Here is an 18,346-nt window from a genome sequence, read left to right on the forward strand (position 1 = left end):
AACTGGCCTCATACTTGTCATGCCCTGACCTCCTGAGTGCTGGGATTACAGGCTTGAGCAAACAAAAAGCCACCTGTGGGAGAATGTCTCCCGTCTCACCATGGGAAATCTGAGATCTTAGAGAACTAATAAAATTGTAGTATACCAGTGATAGCAAACTTATAACACATGTCAATAAGTCAGGTGTCTCCAGTTCTAAAAACAAATTGATCCAGTTACATGTTTGCATGTTAATCTTGGTGCAAGAAAATTATTACTTTAGGCTCAACAAAGGATTGTAGGTATTTAACCACTCTAAAAGTACAAGTGTATTTTCACATATTGGTGGGAGAAAAGCACTCAGAGCTACAAAATATCGGGGCATTTCAAGCTCGAAATATGAAGTTTGAAATGAATAAATGAGTCAATAATGATCCCTGTGACTCTTTCACCCTTATGAGAAGTGAACCGCAGTAGAAGGGTCATCTTTAAGTTGCCTTATCTGTGTTTACAAGTTTCTCCTCAGAAGCAGGATGTAGTGTTGGCTGATGGAATCTAGTGCTTACAGCCAAGGAATGGACTAAATGAAAGAGTCAAAACTGGAGTGTTTTCCTAGGAAAACCAAGTGCTGTGTACTCCAGCTCCCAAGACCAGAAGGCTCCGCCCTGTCTGCTAGGGGGAAGTTTAGTTCCTTTCCTGTGTTTCACAATGGCAAGAAAAAAGCAAGTCTGCTCTGTCTTTACTTGCTCCTTGAAAAAATAATAGAAGTAAAGAATCCAAGAGGTTACCATCAAAATGCTAAATAAAGCTTGGCCAGTCGAAGACACGAAATGCAAGCTGCGCATGCGTGGGGAAGCAGTGGCGTCCAAGTTCTGCAGCTTTCTGCACCGTCAGTGAAGGGAGAAGACAGCAGAACCCTTCGTGCCTGGGAAACAGAGCTGAGAAGTCAAGTGAATACAAACTGATTTTAAAATAGCCTGTAAAGCAGTGAAACGTTTGAGATGTTACAGATGGGGGGATTTCAGCAGGCAGAGCCATTCGCACAGTTGTCTCCCTAACCAGATAAATTGCGTTCAGAACCCCATAGCAGCTTGTAACTTTCCCAATTACTCAGTTTCTTCTTTCGCAAAAAAAGGGACAGTCGTCTACCTTAAAGATTTATATAACTGTGAAATGAGGTTTTAAAATATGTGAGGTGTTTAACAAAATGCCCAGCATGGAGTAAGCTTCCGGTTTACAATGATGTGAGGCCCTGTTTTTGCAGTGTGTGTGTGATATCAAAATATTTTGAATAAAACTGCACACTTAAAGGACATTGAAGGCATTAACAACAACTGCATGTTTTTAAAGACAAGACAAATACTTCTATACAGCTTCTTTGGTCTTTGATTTCCTCATAGTCTAAGGGCAGGAAAGCCATGCCAGTACACTGGCCTCCAGTTTTCATCAATGCCACTCTCTAAGGTGAATGCTTTTTAGCTTAACTTTCTAAATAATCTGAAGTCCAGGATAAAAAAAATTATATTTTTATCTTAGGTATCAAGATAATTATTATCTTTAATTAATTATTATTATCATTTAATTATTATCTTAGGTATCAAGAGAAAGTTAAGTTCTTTCCAATGCTTTTATAAAAGGCATAAGAAATATAAAATACCATATATCTTCTATTATCAACTCTATATAACATTTATTCCACATTAATTCTTCTCATAGATTCAATCTGCTTTTGGCTATTCTAAAACAAAATCTTTGCTACTTAAGTGTATATTTGTAAGTTATACCAACTTCAGTTATGATCTCAGGATTCACAAAAAAAGGGCAAAATTAATATGAAACCATAGCTCAGCAGACCTGCGCCCGTGCCAGTGTGCAGTCCAGAGCTGCGTGCTGTAAGGAGAACTCACTGAGCAAGGGCAAGGAGTGTGGCATGCAGAGCAGAATACTTACTGTGTTAGGGGTGCAGCCAGAGCCAGGCGCTGGGTTCGAGCCCCGGCCTTCCCAGTGCTCTAGCGTGCAGGTGCTCCTTCTGCACCCAGCTCCCTCATCCACAAGATGTGATGGTGATAGCTTCTTAATGGGGCTCTTTGGGAATTAAGTTCATAGTAATGAAACACTGGCAATCCTGGCATCTCATAAGCGCTGATAAATATTCGCTATTAAAAAGGAAAGAAAGCAAGAAATACCTGGGTGTCCGGGCACACACCTGTGGTCCCAGCACACTGGGTGACTGAGAAAGTGGGTCACAAGTTAAGTCCAGCCCAGGCAATCTAGCAACTCAGCAAGACACTGTCTAAAAATTGAAAATAGAAAATAAAAAGCTGATGATAAAGCTCATGGGCAGGTTCTGGATTCAATTCCCAGTGCCATCAAAATACAGATAAATAAATATGTAACTAAGATAAATCTTATATATGAAATGCTAGTACTTGTATAAAGTTACATGCTTTACCGCAACTAAGAATAAATAATAGTTTGGTGACCCTGCTGAAAACAGCTGATCCTCTGTCCTGGAGCAGTACCTCCTGCCTCTCACAGGTCGTGCCTGGTGAAAACAGGGTTCAGTCTGACCTAGAGCGCTCTGGGGAATCTCAGCATCACATTGCATCTTAACCCAGGCAGGCCCACGAGTCTGTAAACAACAGATAATGCTTTCATCTTGTAAATTTAAAAATTACTTAATCACTCCTGCAAAGCAGTGGGAAGGGCCAGTGTGTTGTGCACCTAACGTTAGAACTGTTAGAACTGTCGGTGCATCGCTGGACTGGTCTAGTGCTGAGTTTCTGTCCTTCCCAGTCAGAGGGCTCAGTGGTGAAAGTACCTGCCTGCCAACTGCGAGGCCACAAGTTTGATCCCCGGTACCAAAAAAAAAAAAAACCAAAAAACACCTACGTGGTGTCCTTCCCAGTTAAGTCTGGAGGGCAGGGGTAGTTAGGAAGTCCTCTGTGTTGGTGCACTGGACACGGATCAAATAGTTTTTAAAGGCATTTCCAAGATTTACGGCTTTTCAGCATGTTCCCAAGTGACTATATTTGTAACATACTCATTGTAAGGAAGTGATAGAATAAGGAGATAAATGTACTACTTTAGCTCTAGCTGTGCGCTACTGCATTAAAACTTTTGGTTTTTTACATGCTAGGTGAAATTTAAAGAACTAACGTCATCAGTTTTGAATTTTAAGCTTGTAAAAGAAAAATTGACATTTATTGAATATTGATTTGTAATCCCTCAGTGTTATTCCAGATTGGATTAAGACACAATTTCTTCCTTAAATTGTGCCTTATATCCCTACTCTGAAGGTAGCCAGGCAGTGAAGTGGTGCTCCAGATGTTTCCATGTGAGGACAGACCCAGACAGGAGAGTAAGTGTTGGTAACAGACATCGTGGAGAGCCGAGAGCTCGAGGTTCTCTGGGAGGTGGAAGAGGAGGCAGGCACCCTCGGCCTGGGCTGAGCTCTGTCCAGGTGCAGGAAGGAGCTCTGCCTCGGAAGGCCAGCGGCCGCGGGGCGGGCGGGCGGGCGCTGTGGTGGACAAGCCAGTGGGGTGCGGTTAGTGCTGCTCTCTCACTTCGGTCCTCCCTTCTTCTCTGTTCCGTTCCTTTCTCCTGCTTGCGGGACTGGGAATTGAGCGCAGAGCCTCGCGCTGGGGCAGGTGCTCTGACACCAGGCCGTGTCGCACGCCCCTCTATGGTTTTTAAGTGAAATTCGTTGTTACTTGCTTTGCCTTGGGTTATGTTTTGTCTTTATGCTTCACCAGGAAGACAGGGGAGTGAGTTGAGGCAGATGTTTTGTCTGATCTCTTCAGGACCAGCGTGGCCCTGACGGCAGCGCTTACACAGGCCAGAATTTGTTAGGAAGCTTCGTCTTCTTTACCTTCAGCACATACTTACTAAATACTGAAACGATTTACAAAACTTATTAGATACATCTGTACATTAATATTAAATAATACCTACATTATAGGAGCTTTCCTTCAAATCATGTATTTATTGAATTCATTTACCTCAGCAATTCTTTTTTAGAGCTAGAAATATCAAGCGATAGGGTGCAAAGGTTCGTGGAGAGAATGAACCACCTGCGGTAGAGTCCTGTGAGGAAGTTACCCTGAGGAAACGCTCTCGTGGGTGGGCGGGCGGGTGGCCACAAACTCGCGTCCACATTGTCCTGGCTTGATGACCTGCATAGCTCTGGCTGTGTGATTGCCGTGCCTCATTCCAGGTGCAATGTGTCGCCACCTGCTGGCAGATTCCCACGTTAGTAAAAACACAAAACAAGGGCGACCCTGAGACTTGTGTCTGACGGAGACTTAAGAGTGCAACAGTCTGAGTCCAGGTATCCTCTGTTGGTTTCCCCACTGTGCAGAGGAGGCATACAGCACCTGCCTCCCATGACCTTTTTCTCAAACTGGACTGGAGAGCCTTGGCATTCTCCTACAGTCCCCCCTTAACTGTTTGTCAACAAGGACCACCCAGAGATGAGAGCAAACTGGCAAATGAGTGTGTTACCGTGAGCTTCTTCTGTGCGCAGAGGTGACACCAAGCAAGGCCCCCGGGAGCCAGCCATGCCGCGGGGAGGACCTCAGGGAGCTGTTCCTCAGCAGGCCCGCAGCCCCACGGCGGGCAAAGAGTGGACAAGAGAGAAGAAAATCAAATGCCAAGGCTTGCATAAAGGATGTAGATGTCTGAGAAATCTACCCACTCTTGAGTATTTCCAAAGCTCCAAGCATGAGAATAGAGAGAAGGAGGGGAAGCCAGAGTGTCAGGCATGAGTCTGAGAGTGGCTTACCAGATGGACCATCCAGCAGAGATTCTGTCTTATTCTACAGATGAAGGAGCCATTCAAGAAAGTTCACAAGGTTTTGTTGTTGTTGTTGTTGTTTGTTTTTATCTGTAAAGGTTTCTATATGCACAGCAGGAAAATTGAGTTCTCTCTTTGGAGAAATAGGAATAATGTTATATAGTACCTACTTCATAGGACTGTATGAGAAAATAAACCCTTCCCCTAGGAGTATGGTCACTGTAATTAATTGTGGAGCAAATAGGGCTAAGGCTAGAGACAGAGTTATAAGGAAATGAAGTCATTTAAAACTGATGACTGATTAGATACAGTAAGGGTAACAAAACATATCTTAGATTGATATCTGGACAGTTAATATGATTGTGTCCTTCAGAAAGTAGAATAGGAAGTATATATGCATGCACATGTTAGGTAATTAAATTAAATGTATTACACCTGATATATATGTGTAGCTCACTTGGATCAGCTGATCATTACATGTATTAACATGTACATGAAAATGAAATCAAGTTGGATTTCTTTACCATGAGAAAAGATGTTAAATACCTGGAAGCAATCATAGAGTTACTGCTGTAGGAAGTACCTGATCCGTGAAGGTAAAGACTAAAAATGATATTTTATAACGATGGGGAAGAGAAGGCTGAATCTTTTCAAAGAGCAAAGTGCTCCTGTATCTTCTTGAAGGGAAAGGCAAGAAAGGGAAGCTTACACGTAAGTGGAGTTACACGTAGGCAGAGTGGGCACCAGCTGGATGTGGCGGAGGCAGGGACCAGGAACAAGGGCTTGATCCAGCCTGATTCTGGCACGGTCTTTATGTAGATTGGTTTGACTTAAAGCCAGGAAGAGTGTTTATATTCAACAATGCAAACACTGTGGTGTTTTGAAAAGAGGTGAATAATAAGACCCAGTTGGCCTTTTTATTGTGACAGTGGAGACAGAATGGTTAGAAGACAGATGAAAACAAAGACCCTGTTCTAGTTACAGCTGGTGGCTGTGTAAATTCATATGTGCGTATGTTTTCTGTGGCAAAAGCATATGGGCATTCAAATAATACAGAAAGCTATTTTACTTCGTGTTTTGCATGTTAATATAACTAGAACAATTGAATTTATCTTAGTTGTATTTTATTTTTTGGATGAAATATCCATTTTTATTATTCAAAGCTTTGATCTTTATCAAAAAATCTACAGTTACTTGTAGGAAGTCAGTATATGCAGGACTGAAAAAGTGTGCAAGACAGAGCAAGCTGAGTGTTGCCCAGCAGCAAACTGGTGCCTGCCAGCTTCACTTGGAAGGCGATGTTACCATGCGTGTTTCAGCCAGTGATTCTCAAAGGGTGGCTGTAAAACCAGCATCACATTGCCTGGGAGTTTGTTAGAAATGTATCTTCTCAGGCACAGGCCAGACACCATAAAGTAAAAACTGGAAATGAATTCATGTAATCTCGGTATCTTTGCAAACCCCGGGAAGACTCTGGTGCAGGTTACGGTTGCCAGCATCTGCTTTAAGCTGAGGAGGATCTGTGCTACCTACCTTCCTGCACCACTGGTGATGCTGGTGGCTGAAAGCTTGGGTTCAGTACCAGCTCCACAGTGATCTTGGGCAAACTTCGTAACATTTCTGCCCTTTAGATTCCTTGTTTGTGCTTACAGTAGTTACCACTTTGTAAGGTTATTCTGAGGAATCCTGCAAGGAGGGTACACTACATGTGAAAACCCTGGCTTGGAACAGAGCTTGCCTTTTACAGAATTGAAAGAGACCACTGTGACCAAGAACTGTTTGCCGAGACAAAGGACTTGATAATCGGTGAAAGACAAAGGCAGGAGCCTTCTCCACATAGTCTCAGGAGACCTTAAAGAAGGATGGGATCCTGGGATGAAGATGGGATCGGTGTTTGCAAGGAAGAGGGAGCTACAGGGAAAGAAAGAAGACAGGGTGCAGAAGCATTGAGGGCCCTGGAAAAGAAGAGACAGAGGTACAGTCAGAAGGCATGAAAGAATCTTAGCAGCAGAGTGACAACTGGGCTCCTGTTGTGGAAGACTCACGCTGGCTGTTGTGCAGAATGAGTTGGAGGTGGAGTGTAAGCAATCGGGGAGCAGACACGCACGGAAGGGTGTGGAGTGCATTTCAGGGTAGAATCCGTACAACTGGCGGATTAGTGGTGAGGATGCAGGAAAGGCAGAAATCAGGGCACCTCTTGGATTTTCCCCTTCAGCCGCTAGGTCGTATACTTCTGAAATAGAGGACCCTGAAAAGGCAAATGGAGAGATTAAGATCAGTGTGGAACACATGGAGTTTGTGATCTCTTCTGTGATGTTCATGAAAAGCAAAGAACTGGGTAAACCATTCTGAAACTCAGAGAAAAGAAGCCCAGACGGCACAATGTATTTTTTCATTAGTTATAAAAATATTTCATCATTAAGATAAAGAAATGCCTCCTGCCATCTTCCATTTTCTCTATAAAATCTAAGGAAAAAGTAGGAGGAAGGCAGAAGGTGGGCGGCTCAGGTAGCAGCAAGAAGACACAGGGGCCGCTGTGGGTTACAGGAGGACCGTCCACAGCCGTGAGTTACAGGAGACCCGCTGCGCCCACTGAATGTTTTAAATGCTCAAATGTTGAGATATGTGTGTGGAATATGTATATGGTAGGATTCATCAAAAAATAAACCAACAGGGCGCCATATGTGAAGGAACACTCAAAGAGTTGAGAGTATTTGCAAGAGATTAAAATGATTAAAAAAAAAAAAAAAGCCAAGGATTTATCTCAGTGGCATAGGCGCCTGCCCGGCAAGTGCAAGGTTGTGAGTTCAACCTCCAGTACCGAAAAAATTGAAAAAAATGACAGGCTGCAGAGCTGGGGTGGTTAGAGGTGAAGGGAGGGGAAGGGAGGGGAGAGCTGGAAGTCTGCAAGTAAGTAGATCACGGTGCTCACGGTGCTCCAGAGCAGAGTTACCCGGTTAAAGGGTCGGGGGGTGGGGGGGGACAGAAAGCTCTGCAGCCTCCTACATGCAGCTACCTCACCGCTGCCTCAGTGTTACGTTCCATGGCACTGGGACTCGGGGACCGCCGTGTCGCCGATGAGGGTCTCCGAGGGGAGTATTTTCTGAGGGATGATCTATGCAATACAGAAAATTTTCACTTTCATGCAGTTTTATCAAAGAAATTAAAGAATTTTTTTCCATATGGATTGGGTATAGCATTTGTAGCATTTTAGTGTCAAAACTCTGTATGGTGATTGACATTTTACAGGTAATAAATGTGGATTAAATTGAATTTACTTATGTGTGCCTTATTATCAATCATCTGTGTAATGAAATCATCTTATAGATGCTTTTTCACCAAATCACATTTTTTGCAGTTTGAAGTGACCAAAAATATAGGGATTCTTTGTGTGAAGTCTGAGGGACCATTTCTTTCAGGCCACAGGACGTCTGTGTTTATATATAGCTGAGCTGTTTCTTCAAATAAATCAGCAAGTTTAATTTTCTTTCCTTAGTAAGCCTCAGTGTCTCAATGTAATTGTAGACACACGTCAGACTTGGTTTACATGATTCAGTACTGGGGGAGCAAACCTGAGCTCCAGAAACATCTGGCAGTGCTTCTCTTGTGTTGATCTCGTTGTTTTATTGTGCTACACTTTTTACTTTTCAGTCTTATAAGAACAGTGGAAAAGCTCCAGAAATGCTGTGTTAGGCTAGAAAGTAGTTCGTCTGACTTCCCTAGATTAGCACAGCTGTGAGGGACCTTGGAGGACTGGGGTTGGCCAGGTGGGACCCCGCCTGCTCCACAGCAGAGGAGTCTCTGCAGGGCCGCTGACCTGGGTCTAAGGAGAGAGAGAGACAGAAGTTTGTCAGTGTCTGTCACGTTGAAGATGCACATCTTGTGATATATCACCTCTGTGGAATCCACTACACTGCTCTAGTCACTGAGGGAGGGGGCTGCTCTTTGCGGAGCGGCATATAAAAGTTGTGACTGGGATTTGTCCAGGTGAAAAAATAGAAATTGAGTGTATATTCTGAATTAAATCAGCCATTAATTTGTATGTTTTTAAATGAAAGAATAATATATTTCTTTAACAGTAAGAGATAACTGATAATTTTATTAGTTTTATTTGTGCATACTAATTATACAGAATACCAAGTTTCCTTTTGTCATTTTGTACATGCACATAATGTGCTTTGATCATTTCTACCCTCCGTCTTAGGGATTGTAGTACTGAATTTATTCAAAGAGAAATGACTTTCTTTCATGCGCCAGCGAAGTAAAGAAAGCAATATTTTAACAAACAAAGATAATTTGTTATAAAAAGAAACATTTTCACTTTCTACATGAGATGCCTGAATTTGATTCTAAATACGCAAATCTTGACCTATATACTGTATTGTACTTTACAAGTCATTTACACATTAATGCTCCCTTAAAATGTTGCCTCATATCCCCTCTAATTTATTATTTTGGTTTTCTAAATTTAGAGCTAGGGCTAGAAACTATTTTTCTTGGCAAGATTGGCAGTTATTCCACATGTACATATACATACATATTCTTTAGACATACATATGCTATCTTCTTGAACTTTTTAAAACCCCACTAAAATTGAATTAAGAAATATAAAAATTCTCACTTGAGGTTTTAATGATGAAGTTTTAAATGTGTCATCTTTGACACATCAGTGCACATTGCACTTCATGGTTTTGCTTATTGGGTTTTTTTAATTTTTTGTTTGTCTATCCGTGTGTCTGTTTGCTGTGATCCCAGAGCCTTCAGCTGCCTCTAAGCCAGCCAGGTCCCTGGGAACATTTCCCGCTAGGGAATGGACAGTCTGGGCCTCTCCTTTGCCAACATTTGCAGGTCCTGTGGCCCAACTCCTGAACTCGACTACTTGCTAAGAGGAGAAGGTAGTGAAGTGGCTGGCTGCCTTTTCTTCTTAGAAAAGCTTCCCAGAGAAGTGTTGCAGAGCTCTCAGGGAGAGCAGTGTGGCATCTGGCCTGGGAGGCCCGACCTCTGGAACCCAGGGGAGTTGAAGGCTTCTTTCTGGGCACTGCGGATCCCTTTCCTTGCCTGAATGTGGAGGGGCAAGAAACCCCTTCTCTTTTTTCAGTTCCTTTCAGGCAGCCGGAAGGAAAATGTAAGACAGCTTTAAAAAACTATTTTTGCTTCCAAGTGTAAATGAATATGGTGAGTGATGCAGATTTGGTCTCAGAAAAATTCTACAGTGAGTTTTTCATTTTAATTTTGTTTTCCCTTAATCTCACAGGACTCCAGAAGGTCTGGAAGATCTCCCATGTGAATCTGAAGGGTTGATTTTAAATAGATACAGGAGTCATACAGATAATAACCAGATTTCATCCTACATAAGTAATTTGTATCATGGTGTTGGTCTCTGAAATGATAGCTTGTGATTATACCCGAAGCTTAAGATTTAGATTTGTTTGTAATCAAATTTTTAAGGAAAATCAGAACATATACTGTCTTTCAAAATGTAACACTAACATAGTTTGCACTTTCTTACCTGGGACATTAGTCATATCCTTAAAATAAGTCAGTTAAACATTTTTCTTCATTAAACACAACACATAGTACTTTTATATGGGTAAAACTTATAGTACAAGAATATTGTCATTTTAAGGTTTAATTTTCAGCATTACTAATGGAGGCATAATTTTTATTTAGTGTAATTTTAATTGTTACAGACTTATTCATTTGTTAAATTAAAAACTTGGTATGCTTATAGAGTTGAAAATGAGCAAGAATGAATTACAACCCTCAGTCTGTATTTTTTATTTCCACAAAATCTTAACCATTAGACCTTTGTGGTAAGGGTGGTAACAAACAGAAAGGGCCGTGTGAACGGCTTGGAGTGTAACTTCTGATAGCTCTCATGAACTGTGCTTTGTGCTATTGAAATATTATTGTGGTAAAGCTCAGATGAAATGAGCCAGAGTAAAATCTTTTACTCCCTAAAATATTTACATGTAAAGATAGAATAAGCTGGAAAGCACGGAATGGGCAGTAGAAAATCAGATTATATGTGCGTTACATTGCTCGGTGAGAATTACGGAAGTTATTCTTGAAATGTGTAAAAGGAAAGAAGATGTTATTGTTTAAATATTATATACCTGCAAAAATGATAAGAAAAAAGGCAAAACTGGATTAAAAACAAAGAAGCGTGAAAATTCAAGAGAAATTCATTCTTTAAAAATAGATCAGTAGAGACGCGTGGTCATAAACAGAAGTGGCAGGGGCCTCCCTAATGGTCTCTGCCGTCCCCTTTGCTGGATGAGGACGGGGTCGCAGCGAGTGAGCAGCAGCTCGTTTGGTAAAGTATTAGCTTGGCTTCTAAAAGCTGCAATGAGGAGACATCTTTATTGAACAAATATGCAGATGAGTTCCTTCTCTCCCCTTTAAAGAAACGCCTCACAGCATAAATGGTTAATCTTCTAAATCAAGGGCCACAAATTTGGCCCATCACTGCTTGTGTAGGGCCCATGAAGCTGAGAATGGTTTTGACACTTTCTCGTGGTTGAAATTGGTAACAGTAAGATGTCATGGCTTGTGACAGTCACACGAAACTCAATTCCAGTGTGTGTAGGCGTGTTGGTGCCCAGCAGTGTCCACTGTTGTGTGTTACCTATGATGCTTGCACACTGCAGTAGCAGGCTCAAGTAATTGAGTGGCAGACCATAGGCTCACAGAGCCTGGCATATTTACTTTTTGTACAACCATTGTTCTAGACAAATGAATTAGTGCACCAAGTTCATCAGCATTAAAAGCACCCAGGTGTGTAAAGTGCTTAGCCTAACAATACCTGGCGTGTGGTAGGAATATGTCTGTTTAAACTATCACGGCCATCATTGGCATTTTGCTTCGAGATGCTTTGGGAACACTAATTAAATTTAACTAAGTTTTAAAAGATGTTTACTCTTCTTTTGCATAATATAGGAGATTTGACTTTTTTCCCCCTGGAGATGTCAGGAATAATAGGCTTAGATCCTAGCATGAGAAATACTTCAGAAAGTAGGTGAGTTCAGTGTGTCTTCTTCAGAAATAAATACTGATGGCATGGCGGAATCTCTTTGAGTTAACTGATTTCATAGTTTGCATGGCCTCAACAGGATGGAGAGAAAACAATAGCATAATGTGATATTTGGAAGGGGGTTTTTTCTATTGAAAATAAGAAAGTCATCCCAGTTCTCAGACTCATTCACTTAAATTCTTAAAACCATCTATTTTTTCCATCTTCAAGCAACTTTTGTATCCATTTTTAACTTTTAAAAAGTTTTTCTCTTCCTTAAGGTCTGTTGTACCAAGATACAATGAAACCTCCAATCCTCATTTTAGTGACTCTCCTCTCTGCTTTGATACCCCTGAGCTTGTCCTCTGGTCTCTCCTGTCAGTCCCTCCTCCCTCCTTTCCCGCCAGCCCCTGGGTGAGCTCCCTGCAAACACTCTCGTTCTGCACCCGCCTTCTTCCTGGCCAGCCGACTCTACAACCTCTGATCTATGACCTTTTCAAGTTCTATCCAGACGAAACTCTCTTTATCTTTCCATCACCCCAGCTTTCAGGAACCTAGTCCTTCTCCTGGTTTCTGGAGCTTGGCCCTCTTCTGCTTCTCGTGGTTCTGAGGACTTGCCTTTCTGTCTTCCTCTTTCTGACTTTCAGACAGAGGCATGCCTTGAGCTGTCTTCTCAAAACCTCTCATCGCGTCGCACTCCGGCCTCGCCTGTGTCGCCTGTGTCGCTTATCCTGCTGAGGGAACCTACCCTCCTCTGTTCCAGTACTCCAGGCCTTAGCCTTCTAGCCCTGCCTGGTCCCTGAGCAGCTGGTCTCGCGCACAGCCTCCCACCAGCCTCTCTCTCTGGGCCTCTCAGATGCCAGAGTGATGGTGCTCTGAGCCACTGCTCTGACTGCAGATGCTCACTTGCTAAGCCTCAGTTTCCTTTTCTGCAGAAGCCGTCCTGAGGATCATTTCAGCTCGCTGACATGAAGCACGAGAGTGCTTGTTCGTTGACTCAGACACGAAGCTGTGTAGATGGTCTTCCGAAGTCATCTTACATTAGTTGTTACTTTCCCCTGGACTAAATTCTTCTCCCTTTCCTCAAGATTATTGCTGTGAATGCCTAATTTTTTTTTTTCTTGTGGCCAGCGCCTTCCTACAAAGGCTACCTTTGTTAGCACAGGTTAAGTTGGGCCCCATGGGAAATGACCTTGAGTTCTTGGTGATCTGGCAGTGAAAGCTCATCTGTGGCCCATGCAACATGACCTGTGAGGGCTGGTAGGACTCCCCTGCCCAGTGTGGACACTCGGCTCAGGCTGGGCAAGGCCTGCAAGGCTGTCACAGTGCCCTCCATGGAGGGAGGGAGAGGAGGCGAACTTTGGAAGTCACCGTGGGATGTCACCACGTAGAAGCGACATGTTCCTTTTCTCCTATTTCTTTAGTTAGAGCAAGTGGAGGCCACTTCAACTCCAGGGGAGCACAGCAGTCATCTCGCCATGGTCTTCAAGAACAGAACAGTGTAAACAGCCAGGCAACCCCCTGGCCACCTTTTGCAGCCTGTCTTGTTAGGGTTTCAAGCTGCCCTCCAGCTCCATCTGAGTTGGCAACCCCTTTTCTCTAGGAATCCACACGACAGATCCAGGCCAGATCTTTGTCCCCACTCCTGTGGCCTGCAACGCCTTATGATTTGGCCAGACTACACCCATGTTCTAAACCTGTGGTGCTTTCTTACATCTGTACTTTTAGTTGTGGTATTCTCTTTTCAAGTTTTCTTTTGCTGTTTTTTCATAATTGTTTTGTTCATCATTTGACACAGCTTTCCTGATCTCTGACTTGCAGTAATCTTTATCCAATGAAATCTGTTTTGTACCCCTTCTCTGATACTTAAACCGTTTTTTACCAATTTTTCTGAACATTTCCACTCTTACTTGCATTCTTAAGGTAATTCTCCTTAAGTAAATGACTTCGTGTCACTCGTTTCTGTCTACCACAGGACAGTTGGAAGACGCTGCTCTTCTGGGGAAAGCATAGCAATGGACACTGGCTGTGGGGGTAGTTAGAAAGAGACCCTTCTGAACACAGTGAAAAAGGCCACGTCCTTTCTTACCCGCAGCTGCAGCGCCTGCCTTGGAACACGGAGAGCACCGCATCCGCCCCCACGCACCTTTGGGGCCAGCGCCAGGGAGGGGCAGCAGCAGTGCTTGTAGGACTCTATTGATCAGTGCCATGCATTAGTGTCATTAAAATTAGCTGAGTCCAGAAAGGTTTGAACATCTAAAATTCAGGAGGGAAAAGCAGAGAAGGAACTGGGTCGTGTCTCTGAGGATGATAAGACAGGAGCTGAAAACAAAGAAGACATGCAGGGTCTGTGTCTGTGCAACACACAGAGTAATGAAAACATTTTCAAATCCTCTTGCCTAGACTTTCATCTTAATCAACACGAAATGACAGCAAGTGACACAGAATTAAATTGTGAATATTTTAAAGGTAGCTTTTGTGTTCAGCATTTTTTTAAAAATTCAAAACAAACCAGTGAATGTCCAGTTAAATACAATTAATATATTGAAAGATAGTGAAAAATTGTCATAAGAGAATGCACGAAGTGAGCAGTGAGAAACCATCGACACTGCATAGTACACGGAGAAAGGCATACTTACGATATACAAAGCAAGAAGTTTAAACCTTTTCCTTAAAATAACTTTCTTTAAACTCATAGTGGAGGGAGGGTCTGTTATTCAACAATTTGATGGAAAACTAGTAAATTCAGCATACAATGAAGGATTAATGTACAGACAGAACTAAGAACTTAAGGTTTTGAATGTTCAGTTACTGAAATAATGATTTCCTAATCCTACAATAACACAGCTTTCATTGACTTAGCACTTTTTAAGGATGTTAGCCCATAATCTCTACAAAATGCTCTTTGCTATAGTTAAAGGTAAAATACTGGATTGTACCCTGTGTCTCTGATACAACAATCCATGTAATCTGTGACTTTTATAGTCTTAGGGAATCTATAATATAGCATCTAAATAAGCACTTAGAATAAGTTGTGTAGGACATAATTTTATTCTAACACATCCAGGCCTTATCCCCACTCTGAGTTCATTTTATAAGATGGTTTGTCAGCCAGACACAGTGGCACACATCTGTAATCCCAGCACTTTGAGAGGCTGAGGCAGAAGGATCGCAAGTCCAAGACTTGCCTGAAGGACATATCAAGACCATGACTCAAAACACAAGTAAAAATGGGGCTTGGAATGTAGCTCAGTACAAAGGCTCTTGGTTCAATCCCCCTCCACTCCACGTTGATTCTATAAATGTTGTCTAAGGGGCACACTTCCACCTGCCCCGAGGTGTTTGCTCTGGCTGTCTGTAAGTTTACTGTGCTTTTCACCCACGTGACAGGCTCTGTCGCTCAGGAGTCACCCAACTGTCCTTCCTTCAGAGACGCCTGCTTTGACCATCCCGATGAAATTGTCTTTCCTCTAACCCTTCCAGTCCCTCCTTGTGTCACCGTTTTATTCCTGGTTTCCTCAGAGTGCCCAGCGCTACCTCAAGTTTCACTTGTTTGCTTGTTAATTGTCTTTCTCCATGACAGTCTTAATGAAAGCTCCCTGAAAATGAGGGCTTTCCCTAAGGCACCCCGAATCCTGAAAGCAGTAGCTGTCAGTATTTTTGGAAGGAATGTTCAACTCCTGGGGGTAGTGACATGTTAATAGGCAACAGATTTCCAATTTAAGAGGCATATCTGTTTCTTAAAAAATAAATCTTTAATACATTGACATTTTAAGCATTAGCAAGCCATTTCAAAAGGAATTTCAGAAGTGATGGCACCTGCTCGTAGCCAGAAGTCATACTTAGGCTACTAGATTAGCTGCACTCCTCCCCTGAGCATCTCCCCTGCTTCCGCCTGGCACTCTTCACACTCAGTTGTGCAGACTGCTGGTCCCAGTGCATCTCGGGAGGTTTACAAAGTGAGGACCTCGTTAGGCTTCTAAACTTGTCCAGCTGACAATGAATCAACCATTAAAACCCTCATAACTAACATCATCAATTCTACATCATCTCTTACTTTGACCATATATAATATGTGAAGTTTTTATCTGTCTAAAGTCAAAACTTATCTTGCATAAAACAGTATTTATAAATGTAGAAACAAACACTGCCTCTTCCTGAAACTGAGTGTGCTGTATCAGTAACATTGCACCATGCATGATAGCATCCTGCAGTAATGCTAGGGTCTGTTGGAAAGCCACCCTGTGTCTTTAGCCCATAGAATGAACTAGGGGTTGATTAATTTGAGCAATGTAATGAAAAGAGGATGTTGGCCCTTGCTTGGTCTTTTTATTACTGTGCTGCTTTTAATTTTTTTCTCATTGCCAATACTTTTTGTGTGAATTCTAGAAAAATAAAAGTTAAAAAATGAATATTTTAAAAGGTTGAAAAATTAAAACTCCCTTTAGCACAGCAGTCACATTATATACAGGCAGATCTTTTTCTAAGTATGTTTTTCCTCTAAAATCTTAGTCACTCTGAACATGTTTTTATTTTCCTTCATATCAATCATACGTCACCTTTTTAAAAGAAATTTTAAAATGTCTTTTTTTAATGAAGGTGTTGAATTTTCTCTTACACCAGCAGAAAGCTTGCAGGGTTTGCATTTGCCTGTCTTCCTAACTGTGAGGTGAATCCATATTTGGGGTGTGTGGTAGCTGAAACTAAACCCTAAGCTCATGGTTCCGCTCCTTCATCTGTTTATGTCGACAAATATTTATATTCTCATTTTCAAAAATGCATTCTATGTTTTAATGAACATAATTTAAACTTTTACTGTTGGACATTCGTAGGTTTTTGCCTTTTTACTTTCTTACTTCTGTCATCTGTGCAGTAAGTATCACTGCAGCTCAACTGTACACATTACCGAGTTTTCCCTTAAGATAAACCCTAAGTCGGATTGCTAGGTTAAAGGTCAGACATGTTTTTTCAAAAACCTGTGATCGGCACTGCGGATTTCTCTGCAGCCACCTCTCCTGCCAGGCCTCTACCTGCAGTGCTGAAATTCCCCAGGACTGAGCTTCCCAGCTCCTTTTCTGAAAGTAGTTGCTGTTGCCTGGAGCCCTGCTTTCCTGACCACGCTGAGCATTGCAAAGCCCACGCCTATCTGTGAACTTGGCTGCTGCTGTTTTGTAACTAAAGTGTTTGACTTGTAGCTGGTCAGATGGCAGCATTTCTCCTTGTAGTTTTAGACGATGTCCGAGGGAGTGAGGCAGGGAACCGTAGGAGCACCAGCCTTAGTCTCCCCACTTGGAGCACCTGCATGGGCCTGCTGTTCCTCACCTCTGCCCTGCTGCGTCTCTAAGTTTCAAGGCAATGAAAATAACCTTTATCAGAGTTGTTAGGCTGAAGAGGAGGGCCCAGCCATGACACTAAATCGTTCCTGAAATATTTATTTGTTTATCTAAAAATTGCTTTTGTCCAAGTCTTGGGTAACATTTTTCTTACTTGATTATAGTTATGGTCTTACGGCCTTCAAATCCAACCATGAAAATTAAAATAGAAAAGCCATACATACAAGACAAAGTATTCTGTGAGTTTATCTTTGACTTGCTGGGTAGGTAATAGGCTACATGGTTGTTTAGGAATGTGTCTTTTGGGTGAAAATTCCCATATGCACTGAGTACTGGGTTAGTCTGACTAAAGAACATTTTTTGTTTTTCTTTCTTTTCTTTTCTTTTTTTTTTTTTTTTTTAACTTAACGGTACCAGGGATCGAACTCAAGACCACCTGCTTGCAAGGCAGGTGCTTATGCTGCTGAGCTAAATCCCCAGCCCCACATTTTTTGTTTTTAAAACCTTAGTCTCTATTAAACATTTCCTTTCTAAGCTACGTCAGGCTTTTTCTGGGGGCAGCATACTATGACAGTGCAGTGAATCTTGTGTTACTGGCCCAGAACCCGCTGACCGAGAGCGACCTGGGGAGCAGAGCATTCCTAGCTGAAGAAGGGTCCTCAGAGCTACCCCGAGTGTAGTGCGTCAAGTGGGGGCGGGCACCGTGGGCAGCGGGGGGGGGGGAGCAGCTCTTGTGTAGCTGGCTGCTGCCTAGAGCACTGCTTATGGTTTCTCACTTAACAGACGAGGAAACCGAGTTCTAGCGAGGAAAAATAATTCCCCCAAAACCATGTGGTCAGTCAGTGACGCCAAGACCAAACCCAGACTGCGACACAGTGCGTCTCCTCGCCAGCTTGTGGTGCTGGTTGTGTTGAACCACTTGGACACTTTCACTGCACAAGTTTTTAGATTTTAGTGACAAACACCATTTCTATTGATGCTAATTGTATAGTCATGTAATGTCGAGGGGCTTTGACCATTTTGTATCAATAGTCCATATTCCTTAATCATTATAATTTCCGCTTACTTTTTACTTTAGACACATTTTTTTTTAAAATCAGAAAATATTCTTATTTTAAACCTTAAGAACCTAGGGAGTGGAACAAAGAACTTTTCTATGGAAAAGTAGCAAAAGCAAGCCATAAAGGTTTGCTTCCAAAATTGTATTTTAGTCTGCTGTACTCTGTT

The 18,346-nt window shown here is 42.3% G+C and overlaps 1 protein-coding gene across 48 annotated transcripts in view; it reads left to right on the forward strand.

The window, feature by feature from the left end:
* Positions 1-18,346, forward strand: part of Rims2 (regulating synaptic membrane exocytosis 2) — a 518,293-nt gene that overhangs the window by 436,768 nt on the left and 63,179 nt on the right. The gene's annotated exons all lie outside the window — the stretch shown is intronic.

Source organism: Cavia porcellus, unplaced genomic scaffold (assembly GCF_034190915.1).
Source record: "Cavia porcellus strain 051 isolate PalLab524CR breed Dunkin Hartley unplaced genomic scaffold, mCavPor4.1 scaffold_10, whole genome shotgun sequence".
NCBI lineage: Eukaryota > Metazoa > Chordata > Mammalia > Rodentia > Caviidae > Cavia > Cavia porcellus.